We start from the raw sequence: 21,567 nt of genomic DNA, 5'->3' as shown, positions 1-21,567 counted from the left end.
ATTCACATTTTGCTGATATAGATTATTCTATTTGATTAAATAATTTGATTAAATAATTTGATTAAATAATTTGATTAAATAATCTATTCTATTTGATTAAATAATTAATTGGCTTAATATACCATGTCTCTTGCTAGAATATAAGTTAGATTAGTGACCTTTCTTTTTTAATTAATATAAACCCAGAAACCAGAATAGTTTCTTGCACAAGGCACTCAATAAATATCTGTTGAATGAAATAGCTTACTGTAGTATTGCAAATATTATTCCAAACTAGGAAAATCCAGTGTCTGAGATTTATTTAATGCAGGTTAAGGTGACACAAATTAGAAAGAATATGTGTTTATTATGTTATTTATTGGAGAACCAGTAGCTTGTTTCAAAGCTAGCAGATTATTTACATAATTCTATAGTAGTTTCTTTATTGTATAACTTTATTTTCTATCAAGAATTACCACTGATGCCAAATACAAAAGGCAGAAATCTAGTCTACACTTAATGTGTATGTTTTGCTTTATCATGTTCCTCCAGCTCAAATAAATTGCTTTCAAAAAACCTATTTATAAATGTATTAACATATTAGATGGCATGAAGTTAATTGCTGAGACACAATAGGTATTCAATTTAGAAATGTAAAAAGAAGTGGGACCAGAAATAATGTGTGTTATATTTTTGAGGATTACTCACCTTGTTTAATTGTTGCAAGCAAGACCCTGGAGCCAATGATTAATGATCAGCAGTCTGTCGGGCAATTTCTTGGGCAGCATTTCAATGGACAATCAGTAATGAGAATGTTGAACTAAGAATGGACATAGATGAAAACTTGGAGTTACTTTTAATGCATTATTGTCCTTCCCTTTGATGTTTACAAGTTATATTTCAACGTCAATATCTTACATATTTCTGAGTGGCAGTAGTATGATTTCCAGAAATGTACAAAAGTTGAACTTAGTAGATAGATTTTCCTAAATTAACAGTCAAAATCTAAAAAGATCAGTTGATATAGAAGGGTTAAGATTCTGTGATATGTACCATCATGCTTAAGGAAAACAAAGTACAAATAATTTGAATTTTCAAATGGACCATTTATCACTTTCCTATTGGTTTAAGTCCTAGCCTCAAAACTTTGGAACTTATTATTTATTATTATTATTATTATTATTATTATTATTTACTGAACATTACAGGAAAACAAGCTGATGACAGTGCATTAATACATAATTCAACTATGTTTATTGACTGCCTACGCTTTGTCAAATAGAAGCCTGGGCATTGGGGATATTACAATGGATAAGATATGGCGTTTTCCTTGAAAGAATTCACTGTCTAATGCAGGAAGACAAATAAGTATATTAAGTCATATTTCAGTATGATAAGCCTGATAGGAACTCAAGACAGCACTGAGGAGAAAGTTAACTCTCTCTGAGACCTTCACAGCAGTCCTAATGTTAGACTAAAGATTCAAACTGAGTCATGTATGGTATGCTTAAGGCTACCAAGTGTATAAAGCATAAGGCAATACTATCATAGAATAAATCACAGAAGAGACATGAATCTAGCTTCCTCATTTTAATGATTATAAAACTGAAGGCCAGAGATGGTGTAGGATTTAGCCAATGTCATGCAGGGATCTTGAAATGGAGTCTGGACTTAGAACTCATAACTGCCAGTTTATTCACATTTCTATTGTATAACAAAACTAATCTGCAAATGAAGAAAGATGCTGTTAGTTTTGTTCACTTGTAGTAGCCACTACTTGTTTCCCTAAATTTAGATATGTGCTTGTTTAATAACAAAGCCTGTATTTGTTTGTGTCACACATCTTTTATAAAATACTGATTAGTTCAAGCAAATATGGCAATCCACACCCCCCCCCTTTTTTTTTGGCCCCCCTGCGGTGTAGCAGAAAGGCTGCTGGAAGGGACCTTTGGGGAATGTTTTCTCACCAATTAAAGAGAAGCAACAAAGGAAAATGTTGTCTCTTACTGAAAGAAGTTGTTGTGTGGGCTTGTAATGCTCAGTATTTAGTCAATAGGTTATGACCCAGAGAAGAAGTGAACTGACACACTGAAGATAGGAGAGAACAAAGCCGAAAAGTACTGTGTCCTTGATGACACTAATAGGCCATTGGCTTAAGCAACCCTGGAGTTGTCCTTTCTAAGGGACTTTGTTAGTGACATGATTAATATTCCCTATGGTTTAAACCAAATGAATCAAAATGCAGTGTTGCTTCAAATAGATCATTCGAAGATACCCATCACTCCAGTCACTAGCAATTCAGAAAATGCATTAGAATAGAAACAGTTTTTTAAATTGTCAGTTGTTTGTGCTAACTTCTCTTGTTGAAGTTAGAATATATATTTTTAAATTATTTAAAATTTTTTGAGGTCATTGTTCATAAGTATGTATTTGTAACAAACAATGCAGATAGATCACTTGTACTCTTTACCCAAATTTCCCCATTGTGCAAAACTATAGTGCACTATTGAACCAAGATATTGACATTGATACAGTTAAGATATGGAACACTTTCCACCATATGTTCTTCTGTTTATAACCACACCTGCCACCAGCCTCCTACTTTTGGTGACCACTAATATATTCTCCATTTCTATACTTTTGTTATTGCAAGAATATTACAGAAATGGATCATATAGCATGTAACCTTTTGGGATTGGCATTTTTTTATGCAGCATGATACTTTGGAGATTAATGCCAGTTGTCTGTATCAATAGTTTGTTCCTTTTTTTGATGAATAACATTTCATAGTGGTTTGTACTCCAGCTTGTTTAACCACTCACTCATTGGAGGGTATCTGAGTTGTTTCTATTTTGTGCTATTACAAATAAAGTCACTATAAACATCCATATACAAGTTTTGTGTGGACATATGTTTTAATCTCCATGGGTAAATATCAGAGGTTGATTTCTGGTTATATAGAAGTCATATTTTTAACTTAAAACAAAACAAAACAAAACAAAACAAAAAACTGCCCCTTTTCCAGAAAGACTCTACTATTTTATATACCCACCAACAATGTATGAATAATCTACATTCTCCATATCCTCACCAGCATTTGATTTTGTCATTATTTTATATTTTAGACCTTCTTCCTGTGGTTTTAATTTGCATTTCCCTAATGGATAATTAAGTTGAACGTCTTTTCATGTTTTCATTGGCCATCTGTATATCTTTTTTGAAGATATGCCTGTTCAAATATTTTCTTATTCATTTTTAATTAGATCATTTGTTTTCTACTGTTGAGTTTTTAGAGTTCTTTATATATTCTAGATACTGGTTCTTTGTCAGAAATGTGGTTTCAAATATTTTCTTGCAGTTAATAGCTTGTTGTTTAATAATTTCCTATGGGACTTAGAACCAATGTATGTAATTCAATGTTATAATTTATCACCTTTCTCCTTTTATAAGTTGTGCTTCTGGTGTCAAATCTAAAAACATTTGGCCTAACCTCAGATTCAGAAGAACTCTTATGAATTTTTTGTTCTAAAATGTCCATATTTTTACAGTTTACACTTGAGTCCATATGTGATTTGGTTTATTATGTAAGATGTGAGGTAGTCAAGGTCCCTTACCCACCACCTCAAGGGTATCCAGATGCTCCAGCGCCTTTTGATGAAAAAAAAAAAAAAAAAAAATCAAACCCTTCCATTGAATTGCTTTTGTACTTGTGTCAAGTCACATTTTATGGATATATTTCCTATGGAAATGCAAAAACTCTGGAGCAGCTAAAACAAATTAAAAAAAAAGAATAGGGGCGCCTAGGTGGCTCAGTCGGTTAAGCGCCGACTTCAGCTCAGGTCACGATCTCACGGTCTGTGAGTTCGAGCCCCGCATCGGGCTCTGGGCTGATGGCTCGGAGCCTGGAGCCTGCTTCCAGTTCTGTGTCTCCCTCTCTCTCTGCCCCTCCCCGTTCATGCTTTGTCTCTCTCTGTCTCAAAAATAAATAAACATTAAATAAAATTAAAAAAAATTAAAAATTAAAAAAAGAAGAATAAAATGGAGGAATTACTCTATAATTTCAAGACTGATTTTTCAGCTAAAACAATTAAGAATGGAGCAGAATAGAGAACACAGGAAAACACAAGCTTTCAAATTTTTCTTCCCTTATCTTTAATTGTTAGAAGCTTAATTGTGAAGTGTCTTGACGTGGATTAATTTGAATTTATGTTATTTGAGATATGCTTTGGGTTTGCGCCTTTCTTTTTTTGTTGTTTTAAGATTTTATTTTTAAGTAATCTCTGCACCCAACATGGGGCTTGAACTTACAACCCCAGGATCAAGAGTTGTATACTCCACTGAGCCAGCCAAGTGCCCCTGAGTTTATGCCTTTCACCAAATTTGAGAATTTTCACTTTTTATCCTAATACTCTTTCTGCTTAACATTCTTCAATTCCTCTGAGACTTGAAATATATAACTTTTTGATCTTTTTTTAATGTTCTGCTGATTCCTTGAGGCTCTGCTTATTTGATTTTTAAGTCTATTTCCTCTCAGTTGTTCAGATTGGATAAATTGTATTGATCTGTCCTCAAGTTCACAAGTCCTCCTGTCCTCTCCATTTTACTACAGAGCCCACCAGGAGAGATTTTGATTTCTGGTACTGTATTTTTTCAGCTCTGAAATTTCCATGTGATTTTTTAAATGATTTTTGTTTCTTTGATGAGATTTTCTAATTTTTCCATCTGTCTTACTGGTTCAGTTTGGTGTTATCACAGAGACATTTGTCCAAACCCAATAGAACTGAACCTCTTCTGAACCTGCTTTAATGCTAGTTTGGGGATCAGGAGACATTGGATCTGGATTACCTTCTTCTTTAGGATGGGGTTTGTAGATGCTACATATTGCTGTGTGATTTCTCTAGTCCTGAAGACTTCAACCAATTTGAATTACTCTTTTTATTTCTCTCTCTCAGAATTGCCTTGTGTCTATTTCTTGCTACATATTTCTGGTTTATAGTTATACTTTGGGGGAAAGGGGTAAGGAAAGATGAATCTGTGCTATCTTGTTTGGACTAGAAGTGTCTATTTAGTTTCATATCTGAATTTTAGCTACAACTATACCAGGGCATTGAGTGTAGCTTATGGTTGATTTAAAATGTTTATTCAACATTCTGGTCTCAAATGGTTTAATTGTAAAATATCCATGTACTCTGAAGAAAGTTCTTTGATTAGTGAATAATGATTTTAGTCCCAATTAGAATACTACACTATTTAATTAGCTAAGTCTAGTGGCCACCTATAAATTTGCGGGCCGCTTGTTAGGTTAAAAGTTAAAGGAAGAAAGATAGAAAGGATATTTTAATCAAAACTGAAGGTGGAAAAGATGGTTGTTGACCTGCTAGGAATTAAGCCATCTTGGCTAGTGGTGAGGATACATGACATAATGCACATAAGCTGTGTAGTAGGGTCTCAATACATCGTAGTTGCTATTATTTTCATTACTGTTGCAACTATGTTTAGAATCTAACCAATTCAATTTGAGTAGTGAAGTATTTAGCATTAGGGTTCTAGGTGCAGCAAAAGCCCTTTACAACTTGCAAATTCCCTCATCTGCTGCCATAATAACACTAATTACTAACATTAGCATACCGCAGTTAACTAGAATCTGTATGAAGAACAGTCTCTGAAGGTTATCACCACTCATAAAGGGCTAAGTGATTGATCTCTCTGGTTCCTTGCAGGTCTAAAGTTCAAGCTTCTTTGCATCCCCCTAGTTGGATTTAAAAAAGAAGAGCAGCAATCTGAAAGGTGGAAAAGATTAAAAATGAAGTCAAGGCATCTCTAAATTTTCTTTGAGTGGATGACAGTCAGAAAGATCCTGTATGTGGAATGTCAAGGGCTCATTCTTCTGGAATGTATGCACTACATATGCACATAGGCACTGCAACATCAGAGGCAGAGGCATTGTGACTGGAATCCTCTAAAACAGTCCTTGGGGCTCTCACCACAACATGACGATCATATTTTCCTTTTAGCTTCACTTGTGCCGTATATTGCAGGACTCACATTCTCATAAAATAAGCCCGACACTAACTTGTGTTTCACGGTTTGTATGGCACAGCAGATTTTATGTTAATGCCAGGCATGGCGGATGGCATTGTTTTGTCCTAATACATAAACTTTATGTAAATGTTACATAAACATTTTACCCTCTGAGGGTGTGGAGAGGTATGTGATAAATATCTGCCCTGAATTGGCATGCATTAAGTTTATATGTGAAAATAAGTTTAAGAAATATTAAATAACTATTATATGGCTATAATAGGCACTGAGGGATTTTTGGAGACAGATGGACTAAGAGCTGAGACCTGACGAAACTGTTTATTACTTGCATGCATTTGGTCAAGTTGTTTGGCTTTTTGGAACCTATTTGTTTTTCTCTGTAACAGATGTGATGATTCCCAATACTCAAAGCCATGTGGCTGAAATAAAAAAAATATAGCCCCTAACCCAGGCCTTGTACATATATAAAGACTTTCTTCTTCTCATTAATTCATAATATTTCAAAAACCGTGTATACTCACATACACACACACACACACACACATAGAGACATACACATATTTACGTATACACACAGACGCACATGTGTACATAATTTTATGGATGCGTTGTGATTCAGAGACTAGGGATTCAGAGGCTGAGATAGGGTTATTTAATACGTTTCCCAAGCATTCTCAGATTTCTTGAGTCCCCCAAATTTAGAAAGGATAATAAATTTGATTCCAGAGGAAGTATATTTCTTGGAAATATTTAAAACTGTGGGGTTAGTGGCAGATGAAGTTGACTGTCAGCATTGTAAAAAGGTTTAATCTTTTAGGCCTCCTAGTCTTTATTGCTATGTTTGGTGCAGTCTATAAAGTGAATCGGGAATAAGCACTGCTTCTTGAAGGAGCGGCAGGGTCTAAATAAACAGGAGTGGAAAAGCTCATGTAGGACACATTCATGCTATGGTGACAGCAAGACTACTCAGGGTTGAAAAAGCCAAGTCCAGGATACCTGTTTTTCCCAGTGGCAGAGGCAAAATTATGCCTTCCCTGTTAAGCTGATGCATTCAAATTCTGGAGCAGAAAATGACTTGATCTTATCTGTAGCAGCTTTAATTACCTTTATCCATTCTAGTCTGACTGTAATCAGCTCTCAGAATACTTGACAGGACAGTGTAAAGTCACTAAGTTCTTGTTCTTCATGAATAATTTTTCTATTCCCAGGGAAGACATTTCACATAGTGAGACTCATTACAGCCCAACACCTCTTTCCAATCAAGTTGTCCATTGGAATTTCCAGGGAGTAAGGTGTGCTCAAGCATCAAAGTAGGGCTATTCACTGAGCCTCTTCTGTTGCCAGTAGAATCACATAGGGAGTTATTTGGTGCATAACGTGAATTCCCTGACGTGTTAAGTGCAAATGACGAGAAGACTCCAAGACCAGTGCTGATACTTGAAGCTAATGAGGAAATCTGCTAGAAGAGGGAGAAATACCATGTTGAGAGTCAGCTCTGTTACAGTGAACTGTGACAAAGGGTTTGGCCTCAGGAACTCCAGTGTCAGGACTGCTCTGTCACTTGCTGGTTACAGACCTTAGACAATTTAATCCATCTAAGCTTTTAGTTTTTGTTTTTTTTTTTTTTTTTTTTTTTTTTATCTATCAAATAGATCTTTATGTAACAAATGTGTTCATTGTGAGCAATGAATAAAATGCTTTAAAAATGGTGAAGTGAGGTCCAAAAGCTTGTTTTATTATAAAAAGTCAATATGTATCAGACATTTTGAGATGTATTAGATGTAGATCTTAAAAAAAATTTAAAAACACAAAAGAAAGACAATAAATAACTCCATGTAACACAAAAGTTGAAAAAAACCCAAGAAATATAACCAGATTTCCTTATGTGGCTCAACCGTGGAAAACATTTACATGGTTACAGTAATGGAAACATGAAATAATGATTTGATCAAAAAGCGTAAAATGGTTATACTGAAAAAAATAGAGGAAGAAAAGCTTAAGGGGTTTGAAATGGCATGAACAGGAGTGTATAAGACAGCTAAATTCTCATTCAACATTCTTGCAAATCAATGTATAATGTCTAGAATTCAAAACTCATTAATGGTAGTATACATATTATTAAGAAATATGAAAGTAAGTAAAAAGAAACAAAAAAAGAAAGTGACTGTTTCTAAGTGTTGGAGGCTGGGGTTGAGGAGGGTGGGGTAGAAGATTGCCGTAGTCCATTCCAACCTTTGTCATGCCATTTTAAAAAATTTAACTTGACTTTATTGTGGTAAGAACACTTAACATGAGATCTACCATCTTGAAAAAATTTAAGTGTGTAATACAGTATTGTTAACTATAGGTACAATACGGTACAGAAGACCTCTAGAACGTATTCATCTTGTGTAAGTGAAACTTTATGCCTGTTAATTAGCAAGTCTCCATTTTCCCCTCCCATCAGCCCTGGCATCCACCATTCCACTCTCTGACTAAATGAGTTTAACTATTTTAGATACTTCATACAGGTGGAATAATGCAGTGTTTGTTTTTCTGTGACTGGCATTTCACTTAGCATATTGTCCTCAAGCTTCATCCATGTGGTCACTTATTGTAGAATTTTTTTTCTTTTTTAAGACTGAAACATTCCATTGTATGAATATGCCACATTTGCCTTGTCCATCATCCACAAAAAGACATTTAGGTTGTTTCCACATCTTAGCTATTGTGAATAGTGCTGCCATGAACCTAAGAGTGCTAATATTGTTAAGATTTTGATTTTGATTCTTTTGGGTAAACAGCAGAAGTGAGGTCATATTGTGTTCCGCCGGGGTGTGAGAATTCTGGTAGGACGGTGTCTCAAATTTCGATATCAGCTTGGATGTTTCTGGTTTTGTGCTTGCTTGGGGTGCAGGAGCCTTTCAACTGATTCCTGGATATCTTACAAAGGGATTTGTCCGCCACCTGATGAACTGGTGTTTTTGTTGGGAGTGGGGAGAGGAGGACCCCAGGATTTCTCATTTTGCTATCTTGCTGATGTCACGCCCCATCATGTTATTTACCACGTGAACATACATTAATTATAATAGTCCCAGTATATAATCTTTACTGCAAACTACAATAAAACCTCTTAGGAAATGATGGAGGATAGTTTTACTGTGAGCAGAAACATAAATTCTCAATGGAAAGATTTACAATTGAATTTTGTTCTTCCATTTACTAATTACATGAATTTGGGAGACTATCTTTCTGAACATAAATAACAAATAAGCATATTTGAAGTATCCAGTGTTATTTAATTTATTTATATTTAAATTATTTATATTTATTTGTTGATCTAAACAAGCTTATAGAAGATATTCTAATTCATTCCCTGACATGATGTCTAACTTATCATGTTCATTATTCCCTCAAGCAGGGAAGCACATTTTATGGCAATTTTGAGCTTATATTTTGCTCTCTGTTTTCTTAATGCATTCCTTCAACAATCCTCTAAATCATGTGTCCTCATGTTTATACATAAGGAGGTATAGAAAATAGAGTTCTAGAATAATAGCACTCAAAGGGATATTAGAGACCATTTATTTCAAATGCCATCTAAAGTATGAAGGTATATTTCTTTGTTTCTTTTGAGACTTTGTTAATCCCTTAATAAATAATATTTAAGTGGTGTCTTTTGAAATGAAACCAAAATCTGACATTCTTAAGATATACAAGTCCCCAAATATGCTTTATTTTGATAGTTTCTTTTTATTGTGAATAGGATTTTTTTCTAATTCCATTTATCCATTGGATATTGATGGTCTAGAAAAAAACTCTTGGGGGCGCCTGGGTGGCTCAGTCGGTTGAGCGTCCGACTTCAGCTCAGGTCACGATCTCGCGGTTTGTGAGTTAGAGCCCCGCGTCAGGCTCGGGGCTGATGGCTCAGAGCCTGGAGCCTGCTTCAGATTTTGTGTCTCCCCCTCTCTCTGCCCCTCCCCCATTCATGCTCTGTCTCTCTCTGTCTCAAAAATAAATAAACATTAAAAAAAATTAAAAAAAAAAAGAAAAAAACTCTTGATTTACACACACACACACACACACACACACACACATATATCCCTGTTTTGCTGGCCATTTACTAATTACTATTAGTTTTAATAATGTTTACCGTTTTCAATTTTTCTCTTTTTAAAAAGTATTAACAATTTCATCTGCAAACTGAAAATTTGGATTATCTTTAATATTCGAATTTAATTTTCTATGAATTAATTCAACAGAAAAATGTCTGAAAATATTTGTAGACAAAAGTTTATTACAACATTATACAAAAGAGTAAAAATTAGAAACAGCCCAAATGATGCCCATTAATGAGAACTGGTTATAGTCTGAAATAAATGACATAATTTCATATATCTTGACTTTAAGAAGGTGTACCAGAAATAATACTCACCTTCAAAATCTTGTTGCAAACTGTGGGCATTACATGTTTAAATTTTGTCTCACCAAATTATTTTGGATTTGTCCTTTAGAGGTCTAGAGTTTACTGTAAACAGCCATTCTTAGCGGACAGCTCACATCTAGCAAAGATCTAATAGATAGACACTGCTTAAAATAGGCAAAATTTGTAATTGCAGAATATTACAATAGGATAAAACTGTTTGAACATATTGGCTTATACAACTGAAAATTGTATGAATATGCCACACTGTCCAACTGAAAATTTCGTTGGTGTTTCTGTCATATCTTCATCTTACTGGTTGTAGGAAACATCCTTGTGATTGCTGGATTGTATGCACCACATCTACATTCAGGTACTAAGCCTTTAAATAGTTCTGATCTAGATCTTGTATCTCAGATTGATACTTAGTTGAACTGGAAAGAAAAACTTACTTTCCTCACTTTATGGGAGGTATTTCCCCCAACCTATTTTGGAAATAGAGAGAATCATGTACTTTATTTTTTAACATTTTTTTTTAAAGTTTATTTATTTTTGAGAGATAGAACAGTGTGAGTGAGGGAGGGGCAGAGAGAGAGGGAGAGAGAGAATCCCAAGTTGGCTCTGAGCCACCAGCACAGAGCCTGATGCGGGGCTTGAACTCACAAAACCATGAGATCATGACCTGAGCTGACACCAAAAGGTGGGTGTCTAACCGACTGAGCCACCCAAGTGCCCCTAGCACCAAACACTTTAAACCTGATATACTAGGGTGTATGCTGACCCATCAGAAAGCAATTGAGAAATAGGAGACTAGGAAGCTGCAGGACAGAAGGCTCTTGCTTTAGGAGAGATGATGCTTTGTTAAGTACCTCATGGGGTTTACTGAAAGAGGTAAGAATCTCCTGGAAGTCCCCAGGGAAGAGTTGCACACACCTTCACCTTCACTTCGTGTTTATATGGTTCCACAGGACTGAGATGTTTTATTATGGAGGCAAACACGATTTATTATGGATGGTATTTTTAACTTGTTTGCCAAGGACAAATGTGGAGGTAGTAAGACACCCAGTTCAATATTCTCCAAAATGCCTGAAGCTAAACTCCTGATTAAATCTTTTGATTAGTGCCTAAGATGCATTATTTGTATTTCTTTCAGCATGCAGCAAAGTCACCAGACAAATGCTTTCAAAACACAATAGCAGAAGCATTGACCTTAAGAATTAAAAAATCAATGGGCTTTTAACTGTTCATTTGCTTAAAGTTGCAATATTTTAGTATTTTGTAATGAAATTATAATAATAATGGTAGAGATCTGCTCATGTCATTTAATTTTAGAGAAACTTGTGTAGGGTCTAATTATTGAGAATTGAATATATTTCCAGTTAAATACACACCTATATTTTAAAATAGAAGCAATTCAATCTTTCACTCTTAAGTCATGATATCATTATGTTCAGGAAAGCCAGGATACTAATAATCAGTATTGCTGCTAAATAGTTTAGCCACTAAAAATAGTTTGCAAAATAAAAGCTCCTAAAACCTATTTTATATAAATTGTTCCTCTAGAGCATGCTGAGCTGTACCTATCACAAGCCCTCTGGAACCTTCAGTTGAACAAACCACTTTAGGTTTGTGGGTCAATGAAACAGTCGGTTTGAAGTGGGAGAAGAATTGCTCCAAAACTAAAAATTAGACAAAAGAGGCCGTCCTCCATAGAAAAGTTCTTAGAATATGAGGAAAGAGAGCATTCACACTTACAGGGGAAAAAATGCTCATTTCTACCATGAAGCTCTTGGGGATCCCGAATTACCCAGGAGTAATGAGGAAAGGTTCACTGTGTATCTCTTGGATATTTCATGACGTAGGTAACTTAGTAACATTTTAAGACTTTTTCCTTCAATATATCCTTGTTAAGTATTTATTCCTTGCCAGAATCTGTCATGAAAATATAAATATTGGAGGAACTGAGGCCAAGAACATCCAAGGAGTTTTTACAGTTCAGCGCACAAGACAGATGTGTAAACAATCATTCCAAGCACTTGTAAGGTGGGAGTGTTGTCCACACTGTAGAGAAGTATAATGTAAAGGAGAGTGATCAGTTACAATAGTAGCAGTGTGAAGAGGGTGGTGGGAAAGGTTTCACAAAAAGGAAAGAAGCACTTTGAGGCTTATTTTATTTTGGCTAAAATATAAAAATAAAAACTAACACTATTGATTCTTCAGTATGTGCTAAGTAAATTAATTATCTCACTTAGTCATAATAACTGCTCTATAAGGTAGGAAAAATTGTCTCTGTTTTACTAATGAGGATCTGAGGCCCAGGGCGTATAGATGAAACAGGACAGAGTTCATATTTGAACACAAGCATCTTGCTTCTGAAGCCATTGTTCCCAAGCACTCCCTATGCCACCTCTCATTGTAAAAGGAAGGAGAGCACATTGCAAAACCCAGACTGTGAAACAAAACTATGCTTTGGGGGAAGTAAAAATAATTCAGCACAACTGAAGCAAAGGCTGTATGTACATGAAAGAGTGAAAGGGTATAGGATTGGATCAAAGGATTAGAAGACAGACCAAATGGGACCACGTAGGCTGTGCATATGGCTTAAGAAATGAGGAATGCAGGACCAAAGGCAAAGAGATCAGATGAGAGACAGAACAACCAAGGTAAGAGAATGATGGCTGCCTAGAATAAAGCAGACACAGTGATAAAGGGACAGGAGTGGATAGAAAAATGGTTAAAAAGAAGAGTGGAAAGGGGCGCCTGGGTGGCTCAGTGGATTAAGCGTGGGACTCTTGATTTCAGCTCAGGTCATGGTCTTATGGTTCCTGAGTTCGAGCGCCACCTCAGGCTATGTGCTGACAGTGCAGAGCCTGCTTGGGATTCTCTCCCTCTCTCTCTCTGCCCCTCCCTTGGTCTCTTTCTTTCTCTCTCAAAATAAAAAAAATAAACTTCAAAAAATTAAAAAAAAAAAGAAGAGGGGAGGCCTAGGGGGTGTATTAAAGGGAGGCTGAAGAAGACAAGAATGGATCCTAGGTTTATAACCTGAGCAACTGATTGTATATTAGTACCACACAAGCTAGGACACAAGGGAGAGAGTGCTTTCCCAGAGTCAATGCCCTTGTGCCTTTGAGGGTTTTGTGTGCATCTTTCAGAGATGCTTGTGCCTGGTGAATGCTTAAGAAGTCATTATCTATTCATCAGAGACCTCTTTGAGAGAAGCATACAGCTGTCTTTAGGACACAATAGAATATGTGTCTCCTTTGCCAAGGTAACAAATGATTCTCCATTTTCCCCAATTTGTGTAAATATACAAAAATAATCCAATATCACGGGCTTATTCTTTAGATTCTGGGCCAGAAAGTCCAGCAACTCTCTTTGAAAACATCCAACATCCTTTTATTGTGAGACATTTAAATTGCCCTGCAGACGTGACCTCACAGATCGTTACTTCGCCACCATGAAGTGGGCCAAAGAATAATTTATCACTATTTTTAAAAGGTATAAAAAGGTTAAATGACTCATTGGATTGCTCAAAATAGAAGCTCAGCTCTGAAGTCAGCTAGGTGCATGTAAGAGCAACCACCAAATGGCTGTATGACAGGATGTAAATTGCAGTTTATTGATACTTGATATAGCTTGAGTTCTTAGAGTCTTAGTCTGCTGTGAGCAATGAGCTTAGAAGTGAAAAGGGGAATTGAAGAGGTATTTTTTCCAAGGTAGGCAGTTTATTCTTATTCTTTGTAGGCTTTTCTTCTGACCTGTGCTTTTCCATCAATAGGAATCTCAAGGTGAGATCCAATATCAAAGAAATAGGCACAACACGTTTGGCAGAAATGTTTCCTATGTAAAAATGCCTTTATGTTATGTATTATCCAATATTCTATTTGTCCCATACAATTTTATATTTTATAATTTTATATCTAGGTCATCTCATTTAGTCTCTGCTGATGAATATGTATGTCAAATGCAGTCCTTTTCCCTGGATGCCAGACCCACATAAGAAACTGTTTTTGCAATTCTTGGCTGACGAATAGGTCTCTCAAGGTCAGTATATTCACAACTTGAGTTACGTATATTCTTTCTATTCCAATTTTGCTCCTCCTACAGTCTTGTACAACTAGTTAATTGAAACTCTGTTCTTCTGTTGGTCAGGCCAAATCTTGGAATCATTCTTAATGCCTCAGCTTTTCTGAGGTCCCAAATTGGGTCTCTGATGAAATCCTGTAGCTACATTTATAATCAAATAGCTATTCCATTTACTCTTCCCACATCCACTAACTTACCAGGCCGAACCATCAATGCTCTTGTCTGAAAACATTGGAACAGCCTTCCAACTTGTCATCCTGACTGTGTATTTTGCCTCCAAAATCTATTCCCACCATAATAGTCAGAGTTACTCTGTGATAATCGACGCTGTATTATTCTTTCACTTAATCCCTCTGGTGCCTTTACTTCTCATTTGAAATACAAATCAAAGTAGTTACAACACAATTTAATCTGGTCCTACCATATGAATTTCCTCCTCCTACATTCCCTATAGCCCATTCCTTTCTGTCCACACTTGACTTCTTCATATATGAGGCAAACTCCTGCCTCAGTGCCTTTGCACTCATGGTCCAATCTTCCTGAAATCACACCTTACAGACTTTTACATGATTTCATCCTTTATATCTCTTAGGTCTTCACTTTTCTTTGAGGCTTTCCCAAACTACCTGTTTTAAAATTGGAACCATTATGGGGTACCTGGGTGGCTCAGTCGGTTAGGCATCCAACTTCTGCTCAAGTCATGATCTTACAGTTCATGGGTATGAGTCCTGTGTCAGGTTCTGTGCTGGCAGCTCAGAGCCTGGAGCCTTCTTCAGATTCTGTGTCTCCCTCTCTCTCTGCCCTTCCACCTCTCAACGTTGGTCTCTCTTTCAAAAATAAATAAACATTTAAAAATTAAGAAGTAAAATGAAAAAAAAATTGGAACTATTACTCTTATATACAATATCCTCCTTCCCTACTTTATTTTTCCCCTTAGCTCTTATTGTTATGTATAATAGGTAATATGCATTTTATTTATTTTTCTTATTTATTTTCTGCATGATAGAATTTAAGAACCATAAAGACAGGGATATTACCTGTTTTCTTAATGGTCTTGTACATGTAGTTACTCAATATATATTTATTGAATGAATGAAAAGCTATGCATTTTATACTTACTAAAATGACCTAGAATTTTGTACATTTTTTGTACATTTTTAAGAATCCTCATCATAGAAGAATGGTTGCTGTCTTTGCATGGATCCATGAAAAGTTGTATGTCTATTTTATCTATAAGGTTGAACCATATAAAATTGCCAACTTTCAATATTGGTTTTGATTAATTTCTAAATAAAATTAATCACTTTTTTTTCTTAGTACTGATTGCTTTTCTCTTTTGATCTCTTTTTTTTAAGTTTTCAAAATGTTTATTTTTCAGAGACAGAGTGCGAGCAGGGGAGGGGCAGAGAGAGAGGGAGACAGAGGATCTGAAGTGAGCTTTGCGTTGATGGCAGAGAGTCCCAAGCAGGATTTGAATTCGTGAACTGTGAGATCACCACCTGAGCTGTAGTCCAATGCTTAACCAACTGAACAAACAAGGGGCCCCTCTCCTTTGATTTCTTGACAGCTCTTAACTATAATTCCCAAATTCTGAATTCTATAAAGCAAATGGCTATAGGCTACTTCAGTTAAAGAAAAAGAAAGGTTGGCAATTACTCAGAAATTAGCTACTCTATGATCAGCTTTATGTTTGCAAGCATATGCAGGTTTAAGGCTGATATTCCTAGCTTGGAAAAGATAAGTTCTGGGCTCCATTCTGCTATTGCAGCATCAGGAAGATATGATAATGTAATCACTATATTATTTTATTTCTTTACGTTTTCCAAAAGAAAAATGTCAATATCATCTACTGAAGAATTTGAGACATTGGGTTAAGTTCTTATTTTTGCCTTTTATCTATGTAATTCCTTTTAAATTGGGTTTCTCCTGAGTAAACCCAACTATTTTACCTTGAACAAAACTCTGTAGCTTGTCTCCTTTCACGGAAAAATTTAAAAAAAGAAAAGAAGTTATTAACTCTTTTATCTTTTGGTGAAAAATAATCAGCAGTGAGCTTAACACTTTGAAACAAAGTATGCTAGTAAGCTAGTGAGTACACACATGTTGCCTCTATTATTTACTTCTCCTCTATTTAAATTTTGTTAATGTTTATTTATTTTTGGGAGTGAGACAGAGGGACAGAGCACAAGTTGGGAAGGGGCAGAGAGACGACAGGAAGACACAGAATCCAAAGCAAGCTCCAGGCTCTGAGCTGTGAGCACAGAGCCTGACACGTGGCTCGAACCCACGAACCGTGAGATCATGACCTGAGCTGGAGTCAGACATCTCACTGACTGAACCACCCAGGTGCCCCAATTTCTCCCCTACCTTAAAAATGGACTGTGATGCTTTTATTTCATCTATTTCTATAAATATAAAAAACAAAATCAGCAAAAACAAATAAGCAAACAAACAAACAAAAAAAAACACTCCTAAATGTACTGAAAGCCAAGGAAGACAAGACTTCATTAAAAGTGGCTGATGAAGTGATGAAGTATGGACAAGGAGGAAAGGATATCCTTGGCATCTGGGGGTAAGTTTGTGTCAGAGGCTGTGATAGGTAGGGATGTGGAAATGATAACTCACGATCCAATAAAATTGTGTTAGTTCTTTTCCATAACAACAGTCTGGCAGGGTAAGATTTTCCCGTCCCCATTTTACAGAAAAATAACCTAAGATTCTTGTCTAAGAAAAAAATATATTGTATATGCGTAGGTAATGTATGGAGTATTCATGTATATGTAGGTGTGTGTATGTATATGATTCTTTCTGACAAAATAATTTGTTAGCTTTAAGGTATTTTTGTTAGCTTCAAGGTCTTTGAGACAGTAAGCAAGAGAGCTGAAATTGGAATATTTTCATGTGATAAATAGCATTATGCTTCATCTTCACCTTCTGAGTCATTCTTAACGCCTTAGGAGTATGAACTCTTGTTAATGGCAGTATATGTGTTATTAAGGATTTGCCTTTCCTGCATCCAAAAGGTATAGTGTGTCCAAGGTACTAAAACAGACATCAATTTTCCTCCTAGTAGAAATAAAATAGTTCTAAGAAGCTCTTTTTGTCTCTAGGTTAAACCATAATACTTTTATGACAACACAGAAACTCCTGGAAAACTTTTGACTTAGAAAAATTTGTCTCCTTAATATTTTGTCCTTGAGGTGATATATTTATTAGGATCTGGGAGAAGCCTTGGTAAGTAAAACAGCAAGAAACAGCACTGCCCATTTTATTTAAAAGTATATTCAATACACTGGGGAACCAACAGCACTGCTTTAATATCCTTCAGAAGGAATACATGATGGAAATGGAAAGAAGCGTTTGGACACTTCATTATAGAACTCCCTGTGGTTGGGGGCCACTTGAGAGTTTTGGCTGCTTCCCCGGCAGGAAAGAAATGCTTGTGATTAATAACCTCGATCTTCAGTGCCTACCAGAGCTGGTGCACAAATATCCCAGGTCCCTCACATTTTGTGTGGTGCGTTTTACACTGATTTCCAAAGTTTCTCATGAGAGATTAGCCTCCATCCACTGGCAATAGTAGCTGGCTTGAAAAGGTTGTCTTTATTGGCTGCCTTTTCTCTTAGCCTCAATTCTCTACCACTGGTGTTTCTTTCACATCTTTACACAAGCTACTTGTGCTTGAGTCCTTGCCTTGGGGTATACCTCTGGGGAACTTAAACTGAGACACACATTTTAAAAACTGGGTGTTTCCTGCTCTGCTTTTCAATGACCCAAATATCTAAATGATTACTCCCGACAGCCTCTGAGCACCCATTTCCAGGTTTCTGCATCTTAGACGCTTCCATTTTGTCACTCTCCTCTACACAGATTTTAAGAAGTTAAATTCTGCTGACATCCCATTCTAGATATTTGGTGTCTGGGTCCTTTTAAGGTCTGTCAGAGCAAAATTTGCACTGGATAGTCAAGCAGGCAGAAGCCTTTATACAAAACTAGTGTAAAAAGGAGAAAGAGTGAACTCAACTCTGGGAGTGCTCTTAAGTGCGGGGGTGAGCAAGTGGAAAAGTCCTGGATGACATTAGTGAGAGCACACTTACTCCTGTGGTGGCAGTTGTTTTTCTCATTAAGCCATGTGTGATTGCTCCTTGATGTCTATTTAGATTAGGTTCCCACCTTCCACGAAGACTGGGAGGTAGGGGCACTATTTCTTTCAACGTTCACATTTCAAAAAGGTGGTTCCCAAGTCGTTGAGAAAGACATTTCCTTGATTATAAAACTGGTAAGAGTCTAGGAGAAGACTTACATACACATTTCAAATAATGTGTACATAATATACAATTGCAAACTTTCTAAAGGAAATGCTCTAAGAAAAGAGAGGTCGGGGCGCCTGGGTGGCTCAGTCGGTTGGGCGTCCGACTTCAGCTCAGGTCATGATCTCACGGTCCGTGGGTTTGAGCCCCGCGTCGGGCTCTGTGCTGACAGCTCGGAGCCTGGAGCCTGTTTCGGATTCTGTGTCTCCCTCTTTCTCTGACCCTCCCCTGTTCATGCTCTCTCTCTGTCTCAAAAATAAATAAATGTTAAAAAAAAAAAAAAAGAAAGAAAAGAGAGGTCAAAGGCTGATTGTCAGGAAGAAAGCTGTCCAAAGTTTAGTCAGGCTGAGGGTAATATTAAGGCCATCTTGGTCAATTCCTATTAATAAACACCCAAAGACATGCTTTTCTAGTCCTCTCTCATGCAGTGGTAAGAGTTGTCCAGATGTGTCCTTCATTAGTTGTGTGATTCTGGTAACTTTACTTCACATTTCTAAACCTCATAATCAAAAAGCTGGTAGTAATCATATACTTTCTTCAATATTAGAACGTATTAGTTGGCTAGGGTGGCCCTAACAAAATACTACAAACTAGAAGCCTTAGACAACAGGAATTTATTTGCTTATGGTTCTTTGGGCAAAGTATGAAGTGTTAGCCTGGTTGGTTTCAGGTAAGACGCCCTTTCTAGCTTATAGACAACCATCTTCTTACTGTGTCCTCACACGGCCTTCCTCTATATGTAGCATCCCTGGTATCTCTTGCTTTTCTTTTAAGGACATTGGTCCTATTGGATTAAAGCTCATTTAACCTTAACTACTTCCTGACGACCCCACCTTCACATATGGTCACACTGGGGGTTAAGACTTTCACTTACGAATTTTGGAGGGACACAATTCAGCCTGTAACACATAGTTTCGGGATCATAGTAAGAAACCTACAAATGGTAATTATTATTAATAAGCACACGACGACTGGAAGCTTTGAATGAAAGGTAACTTTAGTAGCGTGTCAAGGAAATTTGAAAGCATAGAAGATGAGCTCTTTGGAGGCAGACAGCTCTATTCTAAAGTGCAGATGTAACTAATTCACTTACCAGCCATGATTAAGAAAACATATTTCTAAAAATTCTTTCACCAGTACCTCTTTGATTTGACAAGTTTTACATTGATTTGGTAGGCTGATATTTTCTTATGCTACATAATTATTCAGGATAAATAAGCTTATAAAGAAATGTCCTTCTGGCAAATTTGTATATTAGAGTTAGACTAAAAAAATTACCTTTAGGAACTAGCCTGAAACCCAGAAGAACCTCAATAGATCCACCTAGCCCTTTTGCTACCAATCGTATTGATTGTGGGAGTAAATACATACAGAATACATAATTGGCTTTAAGTGACATATTTGCTAGTAAACCTATAACCACAAAATAGATTTAACTAAAAAAAATATTTGACAGAACAAACCTTTAGAAAAGGGGCAGTGGGTGGGAAGTATTTCAGGAAAAGCAATGCTAAAATTAGAAATTTTCTCACGGAGAATTTTTTGGGGAAATCCCATTTATTCCCTATTAATCTCATATTTTAGGAACTTCCAACTTGTACCATTGGAATAATTTACATGATTGTCAAAACGTCGAAAAGGCAAGACGCATAGCCTTAGAGTCACTACTCATTCTTGTACCCGGAGGAACTCCAGATATCTAAGAATACTCTCAGAAAAGCAAAGTACATGTAACATTCCCAGAGTCACTGATGGGTTGAATGGAAAATGCTAAAGTTGAATATCTACCCACCCTTTTCCCATTTATGTTGTTCTAGTGAATTTAATAACCCTTGCCTGAACTTGTTGTCCTGAGTTCGAGCCATTGAGCAGGTTTTGGTGATAACATGACATTATAGATGTGATTGGCTTTTGAATCGTTGTCAAATTGATAGTGTGAAGCAGATATTGCAGAATAATATGATGTGATAGAGAATCAAGGAGTCTTGTATGTCGTACAAGGCAGGAGGATTCCTCAAGCTCCTTTACTATAACATCTCTGCAAATGTTTCAGGGTTATTACCTCAGGGCTTTAAGTGTGTGTATAGAGATGGGGTGGGGAATGCACTTGACTTGTCCATTGCTTCTCAGATTCCAACTCTGACAAATCTTCTTCTTCCTTACAATAAAAGTAGAATAAAAAGAATGTGGGAGAATAAGGAATGGGAAGCAAGACCAAAAAGGAGAAATGCAGCAGAATGAAGAGCACCAAAAATCTGAGCTGCCTCACTTCTTATGTCCTCTGGTATTGTTTATGCCATTAGCTAAATTAATTAAGCACTTAGATTAAAAGTCTTCTTGACCGCTGATTAATCAGCAAGATTTTCAGAGTGCTAAATTACTCTCTGAGGAAACATCAAATTTGATTAATACTTCTTGTCACATTCACACACACACACACACACACACACACACACATCCCTGTATACACATGCACACACATAACACTAATTACTAAAGTATTATTTTGGTATCTTAAGGATAAGTCTCACTTCCAGAAGCATTTTCATCATTCTTTTGTTTAAAGTTCACATCTTTGTGAAATAGCTATTATCATTTGCTCACTTTCCGGAGGACGAAAATGGGACTTAGTATGTTTGTTACTTGACCATAGTCTCCAAACGAGTGAAAGATGAATTTAATAATGTAACCCACTTCTGTCTGATTCCAGAGCCATTACAGGGAGACAATAGATTTTAGTTATCAAGA

Source organism: Panthera onca, chromosome D1 (assembly GCF_046562875.1).
Source record: "Panthera onca isolate mPanOnc1 chromosome D1, mPanOnc1 haplotype 2, whole genome shotgun sequence".
Taxonomy (NCBI): domain Eukaryota; kingdom Metazoa; phylum Chordata; class Mammalia; order Carnivora; family Felidae; genus Panthera; species Panthera onca.
Note: the sequence above shows the minus strand (reverse complement) of the source record.